Genomic DNA, 15407 nt, shown 5'->3' on the forward strand with positions numbered 1-15407 from the left:
TCTGTTGGGCTCTATACTCTGTTATATAGAACAGGTCTTCAAGCTTCAGTGCTCGATAATCACTATGTAGCATCCTTGTGCATACACTTGCTCGCATACATTTTTTATCAATAGTTCCCTATTTATAAACAATTTGTCAACCACTTAATCTCCTTGATCACATTTCCCATGATCAATCATAGCCATCAGATCTTCAAACTTTGTCCAGGTTCAATGTATTCACCGATCTAAAAACGTGTTACCCCACCTTGGAACTTGCATACATTTCTTGGAACTTGTGCTAGGGTATTGCGGTTCAATCTAAGCTGTAGATCTTCCTGCCAATTTTCCTTTTCCATAGATTCTTTAACAAACTTCATTCATGGCATACCAATCATTTAATCATAGCCAACTCATCAGCTTCCTTCATTAAATAATGCTTTTATTCATTCAATGCATTCTGTTATTACTCGGTTGCAACTCGGTAAATACTAAACTTCACTCGATAGACATTTCGCCTTCATTAATCGATAGTGATAACCTTAGGGTTTACCGACTAGGTTCCTTAGGGTTTACTGACTAGGTTCTTTGCTTGGTAACATAGCATAGTATTAACCTTACAATCAATAACATATGTATGATATCAAAACAATCTAAACATCATGATCTCATCATTGTCTAACTCGATAATAGCTGCCCATTGAATAACTTATTTCTCCCCTTATTCATCATATTATTTCTATGTCTTTTACCGACATCTTTATATTAATCAAATCATACTTCTTAAGATATGGCAACATCATACTGAATTAGAAAATCAATTTCTTGACATCAATGACAAAATAATAATATTAAGACAGTAAAACATCCTTGATCAGTTTTATCCATAATCATCAACAACCTTCTCAATAACCTTATTGAAATGCCAACAATCTCTCCTTGTCTGTTATAATGCCAACAATCTCCCCCTTTGGCATTGATGGCAAAACCAATTGATTTGACCTAATTGATTTGGATTGCTATGAGATTCTGAAATGCTGAAATGCTCTCCTTCTGTCATCAGAATTCTCCCCCATACATTAGTCTTCTCTTCTTTTCTCTTTAGTCTTCTTTTTCTTTTCTTCAGTCTTCTCCCCCTTTGACAACAATGCCAAAAAGTAAAGAACTAAAACATTATTTCTTCCTGTATAAAGTGAATTCCTGCTGTTATGTATCAACTTAGTCTCGGTCAAAGCATTTTGTCTTCAATTCTTGTTCCCTGTATTTGTTTCCTGCACACCTTTAGAAAACCTCCTAAAGTGTGTAAATCAGCATCTACTCCTAAAGATATTTTGTAGAGTCATCGAATTGATGCCTTCACCGAACTCGGTCAGTGAGTAGAAGATAGGGGTAGGACCCCTAACTTACTTCAGAGATACTCAAAAGTGTCCCTTGGCAGTGGCTTGGTGAAGATATCTGCTATTTGTTCCTTTGTGCTAACATATTCCAACACCACTTTCTTTTCTTGAGCTTCTTCTCTAAGATAATGATATTTGATAGAGATGTGCTTTGTCTTAGAGTGCATAACAAGATTCTTTGAAATGTTAATGGCACTAGTATTGTCACAGAATATAGTTACTGGCTCAGTAACTTTCTCATTTATACCTTCCAATAGTTGTTTGATCCATGCTATGTTGGTACAATTCAATACTGCAGCAACGTATTTAGCTTCTGCTGTTGACCGTGAAACACATCCTTGTTTCTTGCTAAGCCAACTCACTAGTCTTTCTCCTAAAAAGAAAGCTCCTCCACCTATGCTTTTCCTACCATCAATGTTGTCTGCCCAATCAGTATCAATATAAACTTTTAAATCGAAGTCATTTCCTTTCTGATATACTAACCCATAATCCTCAGTGCCTTTCCATCACTCGGTAACTGGATATTCTCTTCATTTTCTTCAACAGTTCTCTTGGTAAGACTTGTCAGTTGAACATAGACAAATTCATCATAATCTTCTGGTTTCTTGGAATTTCCTTCATCATTTCTTTCTGCAAATTCATCAATTTTCACATTCGCACTTTCTACTATTTTGTTAGATGATTTGATCAGACATTTAAATGCTTTACTTCTAGAAGAATAACCAAGAAATGTTCCTTCTTCACTTTTCTGATCAAACTTGCTATTTCTATCATATTTGTGTACATAGCATCTACTTCCAAAGATTTTAAAATAACTTACATTAGGTTTCTTGTCATACCAGATTTCATATGGTGTCTTCAAAGTACCTTTCTTCAGTTGTACTCGGTTCAGGGTGTAAACTATTGTGCTTATTGCTTCTCTCCAAAATGTTTGTGGTACTTTCTTTTCAATCATCAGGGTTCTGGCACAATCCACAATAGATATGTTTCTTCTCTGAGCAATTCCATTTTGTTGTGGAGTTCTTGGTGCAAAGACTTGTCTTTTAATACCATGATCATTGCAGAATAAGTTGAACTCATCAAATGTGAACTCTCCTCCTCTATCTGATCTAAGACATTTCAGTTGTCTTCTTGTTTCATTTTCAAATCTTGCCTTGTACCATTTAAACATTTGAAAAGCTTCTGATTTTTCTTTTAAAAACATAATTGACATCATCCTTGAGTAATCATCCACAAATAATATGAAATATTTATCACCATAATAACTTTCAACTTTCATAGGACCACAAAGTTCAGTGTGCACAAGATCTAAAATTCCCTTAGAAGTGTAAGACTTACTTGTAAAGCTTGATCTTGTCATTTTACCCATCTGGCATCCTCGGCACATAGCATTCTCAGGTTTTTCAAGTCTCAATAGACCTCTTACTTGGTGCTTCTTGCTTAATTTGATCAGATTATCAAAATTTACATGACAAAACCTTTTATGCCATAACCAGGTATCATCTATCTTTGCATATAGACACTTATTCCGAGTTGATTCAAGGTGAAATGTGTTACCTTTTGTTTGTGTCCCGGTAGCAGCTAACTTTCCATGCTTGTCATGAACTTTGACAATTCCTTTCTGAAATTCTATTCAGTATCCTATATTGTTTAGTTGTGCTACACTCAACAAATTGTATTTCAAACCTTCAACCCAATAAACATCATTGCACTTTGCATTGTCAAGAAGTGTTATGGATCCTTTACCTTTTACCGGACATGGTGCATCATTACCAAATCTTACATAGCCTCCATCATAGTCTTCTAACATAACAAACTTGTGTTTATCACCTGTCATGTGATGTGAGCATCCACTATCTATGATCCAAGAGTCATTAGTATTTATGTGAGATATTAGGGCTTTTTCTTCATACCTTTCTTCATCCAATCCATCTTTGATAGCCACATAAACTACTTCCTCTATATCAGTTTCATCTGATTTATCATCATTGGATTACTCATCAGCTATTAAGCATGTCTTTCTATCTCTTCTTCTGAAGTCTCGGTGTCCTCTGTAATGATTATCTTTCTATCTATCATCTCGGTAATCTCTCTTTTTAGTAGATTCTTTGCCAGGATAGTTAGAAGCTATATGTCTTATCTTATCACAATTGAAACATTTCAAAGGTAGTTTTCCTTTATACTTACCTTTGCCTCTCGGTAACCTTCTAGCTAATAGTGCTTCAAACTCTTCTTGCTTTCTAATTTCCTCATATAGTTTTTGTACTTCCTCCGTGTTCTTGCGAAATCTTTCACTTGCTCCACTGTGATCTCCTTCAGAGTACTTATACTTTCTTTCATTGTAATCATTAGATTCATTAAGATGAAAAGAACTAAATGTAGATTCAACTTTATTTACCGATGACCCACTGTTATCAAAGTTACTTAACTCAAATGCATGTAGCTTACCAATAGTAGCATCTAAAGAGACTGGCATATTTGGTACAGACCTCAATTCATTGATCGCAGAGACTCGGATTGCATAAGCTGGTAGAAGGGTTCTTAACAACTTACTTGTTATATCCTTTTCTTCAATGGTTCCACCTGCTCCTTTGATTTGATTGACAATCTCCTTTAGTCTTGTACTGTACTAGGTTATGTTCTCACCTTCATTCATCCTCATAGATTCAAGTTGCCCTCTTAGACTATCCACTTTTTCTCTTTGAACATGTTCATCTCCTCCATACACTGATATGAGCTTGTCCCACATAGCATTTGCATCATTGCAGCCTTCTAGATCATTAAACTCTGAATCGGTCAATGAAGATGTTATTTCAATCATTGCTTGGATATGTTCTTGCTTTGCCTTTATTTCTTCCATTGTCGATGGATAGGTGCTCGGTGTGATGAAATCATTCTCCAAATAATATAAGCATATTCTCCAATTCCTGATAGGTGCAACTTCATCCTTTTTTGCCATGTAGAGAAACTTGACTTGTTTAGCTTCGATGCATCCCTCTTATACATCTTTGGATCTTTGCCTCAAGTACCTTTAAACTTTTTCTTCCAGAGTCCAAAGCTCTGATACCAATTGATGTTTTTGATACTTAATGTAAGTACAGATGCCAAGCTAATAAGATGAGAGGGGGGGGGGGGTGAATCATACAAACTTAATCTTCCATAAAAACATTAGATTCAACCTCGATAACATATATTTTAGTAATATATCCAAAATTGCTAAACATGCAAACTCAAAAGCATATAAACATCATAAGACTCATAACACCAAATTTAACATGGAAACCCAAATAGGGAAAAACCACTGTGGGATTTCGAACCCACTAAGAAATATACTCTTCTAGAGTATGCTCGGTTAAAAGCAAATGATGTAAAAGATTACAAACACATTGCTAGATGTGACCCAGTTAAGGGATTTTCCTCAGATCTGTTAGGATCTTCACCTTGTTAAAGGATTTCAAACACTTAATCAGAATGTCACCTTGCTAGAGGGTTTTACAAATAAGACTGTTAAGTCCACTCGGTTAAGAGATTTTCTGTCACTTCACAAAATAACAGTAATAAAAATCTATCTACAACTTCACATCTAAAATGCTAAAGCAGATTCTTATTTGCTCAATACAATATAGGACTCATCTTGTCCATCTGTTGGGCTCTATACTCTGTTATACAAAATAGGTCTTCAAGCTTCAGTGCTTGGTAATCACTATGTAGTATCCTTGTGCATACACTTTCCCGCATACATTGTTTATCAACAGTTCCCTATTTATAAACAATTTGCCAACCGCTTAATCTCCCTGATCAATCATAGCCATCTGATCTTCAAACTTTGTCCAAGTTCGATGTATTCGCTGATCTGAAAACATGTTACCCCTCCTTGGAACTTGCATACATTTCTTGGAACTTGCATACATTTCTTGCAGTTCAATCTAAGCTGTAGATCTTCCTGTCGATTTTCCTTTGCCATAGATTCTTTAACAAACTTCATTCATGGCATACCAATCATTTAATTATAGCCAGCTCATCAGCTTCCTTCATTAAATAATGCTTTTATTCATTCAATGCATTCTGTTATTACTCAGTTCCAACTCGTTAAATACTAAACTTCACTTGGTAGACATTTCGCCTTCATTAACCGATAGCGATAACCTTTGGGTTTACCGACTAGGTTCTTTGCTTAGTAACATAGCATAGTATTAACCTTACAATCAATAACATATGTATGATATCAAAATAATCTAAACATCATGATCTCATCATTGTCTAACTCGGTAATAGTTGCCCATTGAATAACTTATTTCTCCCCTTATTCATCATATTCTTTCTGTGTCTTTTACCGACATCTTTATATTCATCAAATCATACTTCTTAAGATATGGCAACATCATACTGAATTAGAAAATCAATTTCTTGACATCAATGACAAAATAATAATATTAAGACAGTAAAACATCCTTGATCAGTTTTATCCATAGTCATCAACAACCTTCTCAATATCCTTATTGAAATGCCAACAATCTCTCCTTGTCTATTATAATGCCAACATATAATAGATCACATTGGATGGATAAAAGCATTATTTAATGAAGGATGTTGATGAGCTGGAGATGAATAAATGATTGGTATGTCGCACATGAAGTTTGTTAAGGATCTACGGCAATGGAAAATTAGGAGGAAGATCTACATCACAGATTGAACTGCAATAACCTAGCACAAGTTCTAGGAAGGAATGCAAGTTCCAAGGCAAGGTAAAACATTTTCAGATCGAAGGATACATTGAACCTAGTCAAGATTGAAGATCTGATGGCTAATATTGATCATGGGAAATGTGATCAATGATATTAAGTGGTCAGAAATTATTTATAAATAAGGAATTGTTGATACACACTATATGCGGGCAAATGTATACACAGTGATGCTACAGGAAGGTTTATCGAGCTCAGAAGCTTGAAGATCTGATTGAAGAACAGATTGAGAAGCCCAACAAGCCCGTCAAGAGATTAGATAAGTCTTATGACAAGATTGTTTTGAGCAAATAAGAATCTACTTTAGCATTTTAGATGTGAAGTTGTAGATATATTTTTTATTACTGTTATTTTGTAAAGTGACAGAAAATATCTTAACCGAGTGGACCTAACAATATTATCTGTAAATCCTCTAGCAAGGTAACATTCTAAATGAGTGTTTGAAATCCTTTGACAAGGTCACTTCTAACAAAGTGAAGATCCTAACAAATCTAAGGGAAATCCCTTAACCAGGTCACATCTAGCAATGTATTTGTAATCTTTAATAGGATTTGCTTTTAACCGAGCATACTCTAGAAGAGTATATTTCTTAGTGGGTCCGAAATCCCACAGTGGTTTTTCCGTATTTGGGTTTCCACATTAAATCTAGTGTTATATGTGTTGTGATGTTATCTCTTCATGAGTTTGAATGTTTTACAGTTTTGGTTATATATTCAAAAGTATAAGTTATCGAGGTTGAATCTGTTGATTTTATGGAAGATTAAGTTTGTATGATTCACCCCCCCCCCCTCTCATCTTGTTAGCTACTGGCATCAGAGCTTTACAATTGGTATCAGAGCAGTGGAATCCAGAAGAAAAGTTTAAAGGTACTTGAGGAAAAGATCCGAAGATGTATAAAAGGGATGCACCAAAGTTGAACAAGTCAAGTTTCTCCACATGGCAGAAAAGGATGAAGCTGCATTTATCAAGAATTGGAGAATATGCAACATATTATTTGGAGAATGATAACATAACACCAAGCACCAACCCGATGACCTTGGAAGAGATAAAGGAAAAGCAAGAACATATTCAAGCTATGATTGAAATAACATCAACATTGACCGACTCAGAGTTTAATGATCTAGAAGGCTGTAATGATGCAAAAGCATTGTGGACCAAGCTCATATCTGTGTATGGCAGTGATGAACATGTCCAAAGAGAAAAAGTAGATAGTCTAAGAGGACAACTTGAATCCATGAGAATGAATGAAGGTGAGAACATAACCCAATATAGTACAAGGTTAAAGGAAATTGTCAATCAAATTAAAGGAGCAGGAGGAACTATTGAAGAAAAGGATGTAACAAGTAAGTTATTGAGAACCCTTCTACCTACTTATGCCATTCGAGTCTCTGCAATCAATGAATTAAGGTCTGTACCAAACATGCCAGTCTCTTTAGATGCCACTATCGGTAAGCTACATGCATTTGAGTTAAGTAATTTTGATAACAGTGGGTCTTCGGTAAATAAAGTAGAATCTGCATTCAGTTCTTTTCATATTGGTGAATCCGATGACTATAATGATAGAATGAGTAAGTATTCTAAAGGAAATCATAGTGGAGCAAGTGAGAGATTTCATAAAAACATGGAAGAAGTACACAAACTGTATGAGGAAATCAGGAAGCAAGAAGAGTTTGAAGCACTGTTGGCTAGAAGGTTACCGAGAGGCAAAGGTAAGTATAAAGGAAAGCTACCTTTAAAATGTTTCAATTGTGTTAAAATAGGACATATGGCTTCTAACTACCCTGACAAAGAATCTAGTGAAAAGAGAGAATACCGAGATAACAGACATAAAGACAATCACTACAGAGGACACCGAGACTTCAGAAGGAGAGACAGAAAGACATTCCTAGTAGCTGATGAGGAATCCAACGATGATAAATCTGATGAAACTGATACAGAGGAAGTTGCTTATGTGACTATTAAAGATGGATCAAATGAAGAAAGGTATGAAGAAAAATCCCTAATATCTCACATAAATAATAATGATTCTTGGATCATAGACAGTGGATGCTCACATCACATGACAAGTGATAAACACAAGTTTGTTAAATTAGAAGACTATGATGGAGGATATGTAAGATTTGGTAATGATGCACCATGTCCAGTGAAAGGTAAAGGATCTATAACACTTCTTGACAATGCTAAATGTGATGATGTATACTGGGTTGAAGGTTTGAAATACAATTTGTTGAGTGTAGCACAGCTAAACAATACAGGTTACCGAATAGAATTCCAGAAGGGATGTGTCAAAGTTCATGACAAACATGGAAAGTTGGCTGCTACTGGGACACAACAAAAAGGTAATACATTTCATCTTGACTCAACTTGGAATAAATGTCTATATGCAAAAATAGAAGATACCTAGTTATGGCATAAAAGGTTTTGTCGTGTAAATTTTGATAATCTGATAAAAATAAGTAAGAAGCACCAAGTAAGAGGTCTATCGAGCCTAGAAAAACCTAAGCATGCTATGTGTCAAGGATGCTAGATGGGTAAGATGGAAAGATCAAGCTTTACAAGTAAGTCCTACACTTCTAAAGGAATTTTAGATCTAGTACACACTGATCTTTGTGGTCCCATGAAAGTTCAAAGTTATTATGGTGACAAATACTTCATATTATTTGTGGATGATTACTCAAGGATGATGTCAGTTATGTTTTTTAAAGAAAAATTAGAAGCTTTTCAAATGTTTAAATGGTACAAGGCAAGAGTTGAAAATGAAACAGGAAGACAGCTAAAATGTCTTAGATCTGATAGAGGAGGAGAATTCACTTCTGATGAATTTAACTTATTCTGCAATGATCAGGGTATAGAAAGGCAAGGGTCTGCACCGAGAACACCTCAACAAAATGGGATATCTAAGAGAAGAAATAGATCAATTGTAGATTGTGCCAGAACCCTGATGATAGAAAAGAGCGTACCTCAAACATTTTGGAGAGAAGCAATCAGCACTGCAGTTTACACCCTGAACCGAGTACAACTGAAGAAAGGAACTATGAAGACTCCATATGAAATCTGGTATGACAAGAAACCTAATGTAAGTTATTTTAAAATCTTTGGAAGTAGATGTTATGTTCACAAAGATGACAGGAATGGAAAGTTTGATCAGAAAAGCAAGGAAGGAACATTTCTTGGTTATTCTTCTAGAAGTAAATCATTTAAATATCTGGTCAAATCATCTAACAAAATAGTAGAAAGTGCAAATGTGAAAATTGATGAATTTGTAGAAAGAAATGATGAAGGGAATTCCAAAGAACTAGAAGATTATGAAGAATTCGTTTATGTTCAACCAAGAAGTCCTACCGAGAAATTTGCTGAAGAAAATAAAGATAATATCCAGTTACTGAGTGATGAAGAAGATAGTACAGAGCCTACCGAGCCTGTATTAGGCAAATATGTCAGAAGGAATCATCCATCAAGTCAAATTATAGGAGATAAGGATGATCCAGTGATGACAAGGAACAAACTGAGATAGAACACATGTCTGATATCTGAATTTGAACCGAGAATAGTAAAAGAGGCATTTAACAGTGAAGATTGGGTAAATGCTATGACAGAAGAGATTGCTCAAATCAAGAAGAATGACACATGGACATTGGTCCATGGACCAAAGGACAAAAATGTAATCGGTACAAAGTGGATTTTTAGAAACAAGCTAAATGAAAATGGTGAGGTCATTCGAAACAAAGCAAGACTAGTTTGCAAAGGTTATGCTCAAGAAGAAGGAATAGATTATGGTGAGACTTTTGCACCTGTGGGTAGACTTGAGGGAGTAAGAACATTGTTGGCATATGCTGCTTTCAAAAATTTCAAGGTATATCAAATGGATGTTAAATCTGCATTTTTGAATGGTATACTAGAAGAAGAAGTTTATACTGAATAGCCTGAAGGATTTGTTGAAGACAAGAGTAAAGATCAGGTATGTAAATTGAACAAAGCTTTATATGTTCTTAAATAAGCACCTAGAGCATGGTATGAGCGACTGCACTCTTACTTGATTAAGATTGGATTTATAAGGACAAGTGAAAACAACAATATGTACATGAAGAATGATGAGGACAATGGAATACTGATCTCAGCCATATTTGTTGATGATATTATTTTTTGTGGAAATGATTCTCTATGCAAGAAATTTGGAAATGAAATGTGCAAAGAAATTGAGATGTCATTAATCGATGAGATAAAGTATTTTATAGGTTTACAAATACTGCAAATGAAAGATGAGATTTTCATTACTCAATCCAAGTACATAAAGGAAATCTTGAAGAAATTTGGAATGGAGGATTCTAAACCTGTAAGTACTCCTATGACTACTAACTATAAACTATCAAAGAATGATGAATCTGCATATGTTGATGAGACACTTTACCGATCTATGATTGGAAAGTTGCAATATGTTGTTCACAGCAGGCCAGATATAGCACATGTGGTAGGAATAGTTGCAAGATTTTCTGCAGATCCCAAAGAAACCCATATGACAGCAATCAAGAGAATTTTTAGATACCTAAGAGGCACTGAAGACTATGGCTTAGTATATGAAAAGAGGAATGATTTTGATTTAAAAGTTTATACTGATGCTAATTGGGCAAGAAACATTGATGACAGGAAAAGCACAAGTGGTGGAGCTTTCTTCTTGGGAGATAGACTAGTAAGTTGGCTTAGCAAGAAACAAGGATGCATTTCACAATCAACAGTTGAAGCTAAATATGTCATCGTAGCATTGAATTGTACCAATATTGCATGGATCAAACAACTGTTGGAAGGCATAAATGATAAAGTTACCGAGCTAGTAACTATATTCTGTGATAATACTAGTGCCATTAACATTTCAAAGAATCCGGTAATGCACTCTAAGACAAAACATATCTCTATAAAGTATCATTATCTTAGAGAAGAAGTTCAAGAGAAGAAAGTCATGCTAGAATATATCAGTTCAAAGGAGAAAATAGCAGACATCTTCACAAAGCCACTGCCAAGGGACACTTTTGAGTATCTCAGAAGCAAGTTAGGGGTCCTACCCCTATCTTCTACTCACTGATAGAGTTCGGTGAAAGCTTCAATTAGATGACTCTATCACATATTATTTATGGATTGATGTTGATTTACACACTTTAGGAGGTTTTCTAAAGGTGTGCAGGAAATAATAATTGGAGACAAGTTGCTCTGACCGAGACTGAGATAATACACGAGTAACACAACAAGGCAAATCACTTCACAAAGGAAGAAACCATGAATTAGCTCTTTTTCTTTTTGGCATTGTTGTCAAAGGGAGAGAAGACTAAATGGAGAAGTTAGACTAAATGGAGAAGATAACAGAAACCCAATGCTAGGGGGAGAAGACTCCAAGAGAAGGTTTGATCAGCTCAAGGATAACAAGAGAAGACTATACAGCAATCTGAATCCGAATCAATTGGAACAAATCAAGTTGGTATTACCATTTAATTGTTGGTTTTGCCATCAATGCCAAAGGGGGAGATTGTTGGCATTATAATAGAAAAGAGATTGTTGGCATTTCAATAAGGATATTGAGAAGGTTGTTGGAGATTGTTGATATAACTAAAAAAGGATGATTACTGACTTAATAATATTATTGTTTCATTGATGTCAAGAAATTGATTTTCTGATTCAGTATGATGTTGCCATATCTTGAGAAGTATGTTTTGATGAGTATTAAGAGGTCGATAAGTGACACAGAAGAATGTGATAATAATGGGGGAAAATAAAGTTATTCAATGGGCAACTATTACCGAGTTAGACAATGATGAGATTATGTTGTTTTGATTGTTTTGATATCCTACACATGTTGTTGATTATAAGTTTAATATTGTATTATGTCACCGAGCAAGGAACCTAGTCGGTAAACCCTAAGGTACCTAGTCTGTAAACCCTGAGGTTATCGATGTCAGTTAACGAAGGCAGAATGTCTACCGAGCGAAGTTTAGTATTAACCGAGTAACAACCGAGTTATAATAGATCGCATTGGATGGATACAAGCATTACTTAGTGAAGGATGCTGATGAGTTGGAGATGAATAAATGATTGGTATGCCGCACATGAAGTTTGTTAAGGATCTACAATAATGGAAAACCGGGAGGAAGATCTACAGCACAGATTGAACCGCAATAACCTAGCACAAGTTCCTAGGAAGGAATACAAGTTCCAAGGCAAGGTAAAATGTTTTTAGATCGAAGGATACATTGAACCTAGTCAAGATTGAAGATCTGATGGCTAAGATTGATCATGGGAAATGTGATCAAGGAGATTAAGTGGTCAGAAATTGTTTATAAATAAGGAATTGTTGATACACACTATATGCGGGCAAATGTATGCACAATGATGCTACAGGAATGTTTACCGAGCTTAGAAGCTTGAAGATCTGATTGAAGAATAGATTAAGAAGCCCAGCAAGCCCATCAAGGGATTAGATAAGTCTTATGAAAAGATTGTTTTGAGCAAATAAGAATCTGCTTTAGCATTTTAGATGTGAAGTTGCAGATATATTTTTTATTACTGTTATTTTGAAAAGTGACAGAAAATCTCTTAACCGAGTGGACCTAACAGTCTTATTTGTAAATCCTCTAGCAAGGTAACATTCTAAATGAGTGTTTGAAATCCTTTGACAAGGTCACTTCTAACAAAGTGAATATCCTAACAGATCTGAGGGAAATCCCTTAACTGGATCACATCTAGCAATGTGTTTGTAATCTTTAACAGGATTTGCTTTTAATTGAGCATACTCTAGAAGAGTATATTTCTTAGTGGGTCCGAAATCCCACAGTGGTTTTTCCCTATTTGGGTTTCCACGCTAAATCTGGTGTTATATGTGTTGTGATGTTATCTATTCATGAGTTTGAATGTTTTACAGTTTTGGTTATATATTCAGAAGTATAAGTTACCGAGGTTGAATCTGTTGATTTTATGGAAGATTAAGTTTGAATGATAGACCCCCCCCCTCTCATCTTGTTAGCTATTGGCATCAGAGCTTTACATTTAAATAATAAGGAAATCCACAATATGATGATAATGAGGGAGATTCCCATAGACTCCTAAACACTCAACCAAGGAATCATCAATAGAAAATATATCAAGGGAAGGTGGATGAGAGTCAGAATCAATTAATTAAGGATGTATTAAAGAAAGAGAATTAGAGGAAAATATGACATTCACATTGAGGGATGGTCTCTTATATTCTTTGGTGTGCGTAGATGGATTATATCCAAGTCCAAAAGATGTGTCATGAATATGATTCTCTAAAGGAATTTTTATCCCTTGTTCATTTGTGCCACAACAATTGCCAATATATCCACTTTTAGCTAAGATTTGGAAACTAGGACCTTAAAGGGAAGATGTTTCCCTAAGGGATGGTGAAGCCTCATATGTCTCAATTTCACAAGTAGATGGAGTAGAAGAAGTGTTTGATTTTAAAGGAACCACAAAATTTTTACTAAGTTGCTTAGACAAAGTGGGTTGCTTTGCAGGTTCTACCATATTATCATCCTTTTTAGTCTTAGGCTCGATTGGGGGGATTTTATATTCTCCTATAAAAGAAGGTGTAAAATCTAAAGACCCCCAATCATCAACTAAGAGTAGCTCTTCAAATGAAGAAGCATCTTTAGGAGGAGAGAGCAGTTCATCTTGGGTAGTAGAAGAAGTAGAAGAAGATTTGGAATTAGATGAGGTTTGCAAACAAGCTTGTAAATTGGTATTAGTGTGCAAAGTATACATCTTATTTTTATAAATGAATTTAACTTGACAATAAAGAGTAGAAGGGACAACTTGCATACTATGAATCCAAGGTCATCCTAACAAAAAATTGTAAGTAAGACTATTGAGAATGACTTGAATAGGTGTAGGTAAAATAACAAGTCCTACTTAATAGGAAAGGTTATAGTACCTAAAGATTCTCTAGCAACATTGCCAAAACTATGAATAGAAAGAGACTCAGGTTGAATAAGAGAAGTATCCACATTAATCTTATGTAAGAAACCAATGCTACAAACATTAAGGTCTGATCCATTGTTCACTAAGGTTAATCTTATAGCATTACCATTGACAAGGACAAAAAACATGAGAGGATCATATTGATATTTTATCTCCTTCTGAGGTAACTCATTTTGTGAGAACACAATTTGAGATTTAGATGCTTTCATAGAATCAATCAAAGAGGCCATGTTATTAGGTATCACTATAGGTGGGACATCTAAGTTCTTTAAAGCATCTTTTAACATTCCTTAATATGTAGATGAAGTTTGAATCGAATCCCAAATGGATATCTTGGCAGGAGTAGCTTTAACTTGTTCAATAAGATCATACCCTTTAGCAAGATGTTGTGATAAATGAGGTGTTGGGTGAAGTATCAGTTGAGAAGAAGGAAGAGGAGAAATAATAACTGGAGGAGTATATTGCCTATTGTTCCTCATATTATAGGTGTTGGCAACCAAATTATAATTCTCTCAGGTAATTTGTTTAGCATACTCATTAGGACTCTTGGTGGGATAACCTCCTTATACAATAATAACTAGTTTGTTAAGAGTGCAAAAGATGTCATTACTATAACCAACTTGAACCAGAAAGAGAGGCTTGTTGAGAGGTTGAGAAGTTTGTGGAGGACTAGCACCTTGAACCACAAAAAAGAGGCTTATTAGGTGTTTAGAAATTATATTCACAACTATTCACTTTTATCATATTAATCAAGCTCTTAGACATAGATGTTGTAAGTTTGTTTGAGGAATTTTTAGTAGAAATGAAATAATCAAGAACATCATCTAGCATAGCATATTAATCACTAATAAATGGTTTATTTTTGGATTGGAATGGAGGTAATTCATCATAACGAGTATTGTCAAATATCACCATGTCACTAGATTTAGAGGATAACTTGATAGGGACGACTTCATGAGAAGAGTCTTCCAACTTATCTAAATCGTCACTACGAAATGGCATAGTTACTATGTTGATGAATCTTTGGCAAAAGGTTTTTTAATAAGACTTAGGATAAAGGAATTATTCAAGAGCCTCATCAAGTTCTTCCTTACTAAAAGTGTAATAATCATAAACAAAAGGATTATCATATGTATGAAAATCTTGTAAACAAAGATCTGACATTATTGAAAATTAATCTTTTGAAATGAATGCATATAAATATAAACACACACAAGTTTTTGAAATATTTTTTATGTTTTTAATATGAAATGAACATTCAATGACAACAGACACAAAGTTCTCAAAGCTTCATCAGAGAGTATGGTGA

Source organism: Cryptomeria japonica, chromosome 7 (genome assembly GCF_030272615.1).
Source record: "Cryptomeria japonica chromosome 7, Sugi_1.0, whole genome shotgun sequence".
Taxonomy (NCBI): domain Eukaryota; kingdom Viridiplantae; phylum Streptophyta; class Pinopsida; order Cupressales; family Cupressaceae; genus Cryptomeria; species Cryptomeria japonica.